Raw genomic sequence first — 7,808 nt, 5'->3', positions numbered from 1 at the left:
CCAGGCCTCTACCCTATATAGTAAAAGGGTAATATGCCTCCCAGCACCAGGATCAGCGGAGCCATGAGGCCTCCCGGCACCGGGATCAGCGTGACAGGGGGCAGCGCCCAAACCCCCTGATCGCCCTGCGGCTTTGTGTGTGACAGGGGGTGGGCCACAACCTCCCTATCCGCCCTGCTCTGTGCCTGATAGGGGGGAGCTCCCCACCCCCCCCCCACGGGCCCTGCTCTGTGGGTGATAGAGGGCGGTGCCCCAACCCCCTGATGGGCCCTGCTCTGTGCGTGACCGAGGGTGGCACCCCAACCTCCCCATCGACCCTGCCTTGAGTGTGACAGGGGACGGTGCCCCAACCCCCCAATCGGCCCTACCCTGATCGTGACTGAGGGTGGCATCACAACCTCCCAATCTCCCTGCTCTGTGCATGACAGGGGGCAGTGCCCCAACTCCCCAATCAGCCCTGCTCTGAGCCTGACCAGGGGCTGTACCTAGGGATTGGGCCTGCCCTCTGCCACCCTGGAGCAGGCCTAAGCCAGCAGGTTGTTATCTCCCGAGGGGTCCCAGACTGCGAGAGGGCACAGGCCGGGCTGAGGGACCCCCCTGCCCCCCCGAGTGCACAAATTTTTGTGCACCGGGCCTCTAGTCAACACTAATAAAAGAGAAAAATGGTAATTGGCGTACGAGCTACCCTTTTCATTGGCTAATCAGGGCTATATGCAAATTAACTGACAACTAAGATTGGCAGTTAACTGCCAACAAGATGGCGGTTAATTTGCATATGTAGGCACAATGCAGGGAGGCGAAAGGGAAAGCAGGAAGAAGACCCCTGCCACTGACAGTGATCGGAAACCCAGGGGGGAGCTAAGAGCTGGGGGGCAGGGCAAAGGCGGCCCTGCCCCCCAGCCATGATCGGAGAATCAGGCGCCTTTTCCGCCCTGGCCAGTGATAGCAGGAAGTAGGGGTGGAGCCAGCGATGGGAGCTGGGCTTGGTCGAAGCTGGCAGTCCCGGGGGCTAGGGGTCCCTTGCCTGGGCCTAAAGCGAAGCCTACGATTGTGGGGCCGCTGCAGCTACGGGTCCCTGCTGCCTGGGCCGAACGCTTCAGCCAGAGGCGTCAGGCCTGGGCAAGGGGCCGATCCTGCGATTGGAGGGTGATGGGGGTCAACGCCTGAGGGCTCCCAGTATGTGAGAGGGGGCAGGCTGGGCTGAGGGACACTCCCCCCCGCCCCACACCCAGTGCACGAATTTCGTGCACCGGGCCCCTAGTAATAATAATAATAATACACTGTGTTGTCATGGTAAACACTGTTGAGAAGTTACACATAAAAGGCTGAGTGAGCACTGAAGGAGCCATGGATTTCCTTAGTGGGACTTGGGCAAAGCTTTCCAGCACTGACAGTAAGCAGGTCCTGGAAGGTGAACAGAGATTTCCCAGGTTAAGAATTAGGGCATATGCTGGCTGGTGTGGCTCAGAGGTTGAGCATTGGACCATGAACCAGGAGGTCGCAGTTTGATTCCCAGTCAGTCCACATGCCCCGGGGGAAGTACAGGAGGCAGCCTATCGATCTGTCTCTCTCATGAATGTTTCTCTCTCTCTCTCTCTCTCTCTCTCTCTCTTTCTCTAAAATCAATAAAAGTATATTTAAAAAAAAGAATTAGGGCATATGTAGTGTAACCACATAACTTGGTGCCCAAACCCTGACACTTTAAAGAGTAAAAAGGGAAGCTATTAATAATTATACTGAACAACAGGTGTAAACAGAGACTGTGGTCACTCTTGGTAGAAGGAGCACGGTGGGGGAACACAGAGGATGGTGGGAGCACCTGGGGAAAAACCTGCACTTCTGTAGGATGCTGTAAGGAGTATAGCGCAGCCCAAGGAGGGGCTGGGACTGGTGTGTGGCTAGAGTGTCAGGGACTTATTGTGGCATGCAAAGAATGCCAACTAGTTCCTCCAGCATTGGGCACCTGTGGAGCTTTCTCAGCAGGAGAGCACCAACGGGAAAACAGCTCTCGCAGCCAGTTGGAGAAAGGTCTGGAGGGGCACAGACCACAGGAGAGAGACTAGACAGGAGGCTGGTACAGTGGCTCATTAGGGGCTGATGGGCCCCTAATCTTAAGCAGTTTACAAGGGTGAGTTCAGAAGGAAACACATACAACAGGCCCCTCTGATGTGGAATTGACTGGGCTGCAGGGAGGGGCAGGAGATGTGGGGAAAGAGAAATGCATGATGCTAACATTTCCAGAAAATGGATGATGGTGGCTTCTGCTCTCATTTCCCATAGGGTGTTGACAAGCAGAGAATGTCCTCAGCTGCTTGGCAGACTCTGAGAGCTAACAGGGAGCATATAGAGAAAGCTGACTCTTGCAGGGGCCAAGTGCCAAGCTGAGTTACTAAACCCAAAGGGGTCAGGGTGGATGGAAAAGGGGTCAGAATGTCTTGCGGGAACCAAGGATACCTCTGAAGGAAAAGCAATGAAGCAGATGGGAAAAGCAGGTGCCCAAGGCCTGGTTATATGTTGAGCCACAGGCATGCCCCATGCATTTGTATCCTCTATGCCCCCTAGTCATGATTCAGAATGCAGCAGGTATCCCTGCGCAGAGCCATGAAAGTAAGATATGTGTCCTAAGAATGGAGTGGACTGGATGGCAGAAGAGGTATGTCTGTAGGCCAGTCAATGTAATAAGCAGTGGGTGCTCTGGGTGCCCAGAGGAGGAAGGAACCCTGTATCAATGAACAAACTGGCATTCTGTTTTGTCTATGATTCCTTGGTAAGTTTTTTTTTTATTGTGGTAAATGTATATAACAATATTTGCCATTTTCACCATCATTAAGTATACAGTTCAATGGCATTAAATACATTCACATTATTTACAACCATCATCAACATTTATACCCAAAACTTTATCATCATCCTCAACAGAAACTCTGTCTCCATTAAACATTAACTCCCCTTTCGCTTCTCCCAGCCCCTAGCAACCACCATCCTATTTTGTCTCTGTGAATTCCACTGTTCTAAGTACCTCATATAATTGAAAACATACAATATATTTTTTTAAATCTTTAAATTCTTTATTAGTTAAGGAATTACAAATGTGTCCTCATTCCCCCCCATTAACCCTCACCACCCCCATCCCACTCATGCTCTCATCCCCCTGTTGTCCATGTCCATTGGTGAAAACATACAATATTTGTCCCTTTGTCACTGATTGACTTCAGTTAGCGTCATGTTTTCAAGGTTCAACCATGCTGTGGTATGTATCAGAATTTCCTTCCTTTTTCAGGCTGATTAATATTCCCTTATCTGTATTTACCATATTAAAAATGTTTTCATTTATTTCAGTTAGAGGAAGGGAGAGGGAGAGGGAGATAGAAAGATCAATGATGAGAGAGAATCATGGATTGGCTGCCTCTTACACACCCCTTACTGGGGATTGAGCCCATAACCCAGGTTGTTTCCACATTGCTATTGTGCATTCATTACTTTTGAATCATGGAAGCACACAGTATTCTGACTGAATTATCTCGTTGAGGAGGGGAGAGGAAAGATTCTAAGTGAACAACCATGCTTTCCTCTTATATTACTCATCCTGGGGTCCACTGAGGTTCTGTGTACTTATGCACAGTATCTCATTTAATCCTTCCAACAATAGTAGGGGTGTTTCCCTTTGTATAATGAGGAAACTGAAACTTAGAGGGTTAAGAGCTGTTCAGGATCACCAACTGGACATCCTGGGAGGAAAAGAGGGGAGATTCAACCAAGCCTTTTGACACCCTAATCCTTGAGACCCTGTAGTATTTCACAGGCCAACCACTACTTTAGAGCTTTATAAAATTTGACTTTTCCTTATTCATTATTTTTGTTGTCTATTTCCTACTTCCCATGCAATAATTAACAAATTAACAACAGAATCTTTAAACTAAACAAATTCCTTGCTGCTTACAGGCAGAAAAGAGAGGAAGCGGCAGCTCTGAGAACATTGTGTGCCAGGTTGTCAGGAGAAGCGGCCATGGGCTTAAGCTGTGGAAAGATGGGTGTGCATTTCCCTGTTACCTGGAAGCTTTTCAAAAAGAAATTCTGGTGTAATCTATTATTTGTGGCTCCTCAAGGTTTGTTCCAGGAAGCAGATATATCTGCTCCTGTGCATAATTGCTGTTTTTTTTTAAAGTAAATTTCAGTTTATACCATGCCTGGTAGAATTGACCAGAAGGAAATGGGAAAGGCTAAAGCAAAAAATAAACAAAAACACAAACTCTACCCAAAAACCCAGAAAAGGTTAAGATGTAAAAGTGCCTACAAAGATGAGGGTGCTTCCTATGATGGGGAAGAGCCAGCTACAGGACTGCTCTGCGAACAGCCACTGGCATCTGATCATGTAATCATATGATCAAGTGATGGACTGTGGACATTGCTTGTTTTTCCATTTGGGCCTTGAGGGTGGAATGCTAGGAATATGAGAATATAAAGGAATTTCTGGGTTCACTTCCCTTCCCATCTCTCACCCCACAACTTCTGCCTTTTGACAGAGGAAGAAAACAACCCATGGACAGCTCTCTTGAAGCAGGCAAATAAAAGCTTGCCCTTTAATTCATGTGTAAAGAAACTGTGGCTTTCTTTACTAGGAGAGTCTGAGCCAATGAAGGCAGAAGATAAGAGCTGTAAGAGAGTCTTAGTATTACTGGAAGGGGGACCTGGCCCATGGTGGGTCTGCCTAGGGCCAGCCTGTGGTGTGTAGGTTCTTGACTTCGTGCAGGAAAAATTTCACAGCATGAGTCCAGGTGACTATGAGGGAACATTTATTAAAGCTGGGGACATAAAACAAGAAAGGGCTTAGCATAGAAGGAGCAAAGGAGAGCCGAGGCTGGGCTGCCCTAGATCTCTGTGAAGTCAGAGTAAAGGGGGCTTTGGGATCAGGTTCAGAATTTAGCCTAGGATGAGCTACTGCTGCCCGTTGCTCCCCTGGTTGCAAGCCTCCTGGGGTCCTTTAGGGTTTAGGAGAGGCATGCCTGTGGGGGAAGAAGTGGGAGAAGAAGAGGGGATAGTGGGGGCTGCTCCCCAGAGGGAGAGCATTGCTGGGTACTTTGTCTTGAGACTTTCTCTCTTCCTCGCAGGAGAATCTTAGGGGAGGTCTCATGGGGACAGTGTTAGTAGAATATTCATCAGTTTTCTAGGTGTGCTCCTCCAAGGCCTTGGTATCCACTGATTGGTCAGCGTCAGTGCAGGAGGTCCTCAGTCATTGCAGCTGGTCCTGGGGTAGCCTACCTGGTTTTGCTGCTTTTCTGGGTCTGGAGCTAGGAATACAACTGAGGCCCAGATGTTATTTCTAGGGGGGTGACCTTCTGCATCTGCTGTAAATGGCTGTGCAGTTCAGTTAGCTCTCTGTCTCAGCTTCCCTATTCCACTGGCCGGTCTCACTAGGGAAGGAAGTGTCAGAGTTCAAGTTCATATTCTACTCAGATTTAAACCAGGCTCACACTGAGAAGTCACTTTTAAAAAGAAAAAACTTGAGAATGTGCCTTGTAATTGAAAACTACTGTCATTTATTGTCATAAATGTATTTTATTTAAGCTTTAAAACGTTCAACTTACTTTTTGAAATAGTTAAACATTTAATTCAATTTAATTTTTGAAATAATTAAATATTTGCATGGTTCAAAACTCAAAAAGCATTAAAAGTGTACAGTAAAAATTCCCTCTTTCCTCTTGTCTCCAATTTCCTCATTCCTACATCCTCAATCACAGGAACTTACCATTAACAGTTTCTTGTATATCTGACTGGAATTTATGTGAAATATATTTTGGAATTTTTGCTTTTGTTTAATGCTGCTATGCTTAACTATTTTAATAGAGTATTTTTTAAAAAGAAGAAGTGGAAGCCATGCCTATTTCCCTTAACTGATGTTTGAATGTTTCAGGAAAGCCCCAGGTGGTGCACTGCCTCTCACTGGGTGCCCCAGGGAGGTGAATTAGGCCAAGTGGCAAGGAGGTCTGCTGGGTCTTTGCTAACATGCACACTTGACAGTAAAATCACAAGTTAGAGCCAAATTCTTACAATACAAACTCTGAACCTATGCTTGAACTCTTGAAAGCATATAGAAAAACCACCCTGAAACATTTGAGAAGTAGGTAATAGTTAGAGGGCAGGGTGAAGGAAGGAGCTGTCTCTACAGGAAAACAACAACAACACACAACCACAACCTCCCCCCCCCCCCAAAAAAAAACAAAAACAAAAACAAAACACAGTAAAGAAAATCAGAGTTATGACTGGGGAAGTTAGACATAGGTACTGGAGACCTTTTGGAGTCCAGATGAATTTTCCTGAGAGCTGAGCAAATACTGAGGTGAAAATGGGGAACTCCAACCTGAAGAGGGTTGAGAAGCAACAGAGTATCTGCCACTATTTTAGGAACTTTCAAATTTATTGTGTTGAATAGTCAAGATGAAACACCTCTATCAGAATTTTTAGTTTTTTTATTTGTTCTAGGGTTGGGCATACTTATAGTGTAAATGTTTATTGGTTAAGTTCATTCAGTAGCAAGTATTTACTGAGCACTAACTATTCTCTCCCAGGTATTGGGGATAGAGCTCCACAAATAGACAAGGTTTTAGTTCTCATAGAGCTTCTGCTGAAAGGAGTGGATCGGGAGTCAGGGCAGGCCTCCTTGTGAAGTGGTAAGAGTGTTCCAGGGAGAAGGGACGGCATGTACAAATGCTCAAAGGAGGCATGGAGCTTGTTGGAAGCAAGTGTAATATGAACATGGTGACTGAAGCAGGAAGAGGATGAGATGAAGCTAAAAAGACAGGAAAGAGGAGGAGGAGGAGACAACAACAACAGATATATCTGTTCTTAAAGATGTAATTATGTTACTCTTTCAGATTTTTCCACTTTTCCCTGTGTAGCAGGATTTAGTATGTGGTATCATTTTTGATGCCTAAAGAAGAAACAATCCCTGGATGGGTAGATCCATTGGTTAGAGCATTGTCCCAATACCCCAAGATTGTGGGCTCTATCCCTGGTCAGGGTACGTACAAGAATCAACCAATGAATGCATAAATAAGTGTAACAACAAATCAGTGTTTCTGTCTCTCTCTCTGTCTCCCTTCCTCCTTCACTGAAATCAATTTGAAAAAAAAAAAAAAAAGAAAGAAAGAAACAATTACTCTCTTCTCTTAGCCCTTATAAAAGCATAAATTACACAACTGGCACCTATCTAATTTAATATTGTTTGCATATACGTTTCTCTCGGAATCAAATGGCAGACTTTTTGAAGGCAGGACTCTTGTTCTTTCAGTGTCTACCAATAAGCAGGAGGTACTCAATAGACAAGTTGACTAAAAAAATGCGATTCAGATATACATGGCTGAATGCTTGTGTGACCAGAACGGATCATGTTTTCACATGAGGTTGTCAGTGGGGTCTACATTTTATGCCTCTGTCTGTCTTCCTCTTTTCACAGAAGAAAGAGGTAACTAATGAAAGCACTGGAGGAGGTATCCCCTTCTCAAGTGAAGTTCAGCAAACTTTACTTGAGAAGGGGATACCTCCCCCAGTGCTTTCATGATTATGTCATCCTCCCCAGCATCTGAGTAGTCTCCTCTGGAAAGGCCCTGCTTAAAGAGAATCCAAGGTCACAAAGAAAATATTCTGGTTTACTTCTCTGTTCACCACAAGTCAAGGTTTATCTCCCCAGTGATAGACCTGTTAGTTGTTAGGTTTGATGGAGCAATTGAACTGATAACCCTCCCCTGGGAACTGGCTTTTCAGATCATTTCACTATGGACATTCCCTTGCTGAAGACCACATTTCACTTG

Source organism: Myotis daubentonii, chromosome 2 (genome assembly GCF_963259705.1).
Source record: "Myotis daubentonii chromosome 2, mMyoDau2.1, whole genome shotgun sequence".
In the NCBI taxonomy this organism is placed as follows: domain Eukaryota; kingdom Metazoa; phylum Chordata; class Mammalia; order Chiroptera; family Vespertilionidae; genus Myotis; species Myotis daubentonii.
This window is presented reverse-complemented; position numbering follows the sequence as displayed.